Source organism: Myotis brandtii, unplaced genomic scaffold (genome assembly GCF_000412655.1).
Source record: "Myotis brandtii unplaced genomic scaffold, ASM41265v1 scaffold120, whole genome shotgun sequence".
NCBI lineage: Eukaryota > Metazoa > Chordata > Mammalia > Chiroptera > Vespertilionidae > Myotis > Myotis brandtii.
In genome coordinates this window covers 1,237,291-1,237,582 of record NW_005354174.1, presented here as the reverse complement: position 1 = coordinate 1,237,582, position 292 = coordinate 1,237,291, and positions in this window count along the sequence as shown.

Here is a 292-nt window from a genome sequence, read left to right as displayed (position 1 = left end):
GCGGAAAAGGAAGGTCCCGTGAACTCGGTCACAAGGTTCACCCTCCTCAGGGCTGAACCCGCGAGCAGCAAGGACTCTTTCGCCACAGGAAACCTGTCTCCTCGCCTTTCACAACCCCCTCGCCGTCAAAACTGCTCTGACGCGAGGAGTTCCTCGCCTGCTCGCTCCTGTCTCTCGGGAATCGCACCCCGCGGACCCCGGTTCCCTAAGATTCCACGTCTTTTCCAACATGGGTCTGGGACGAGGCCTGACCAACCGTCCACCGCCCAGGCCCCGCCTGTCCGGCGCCAGG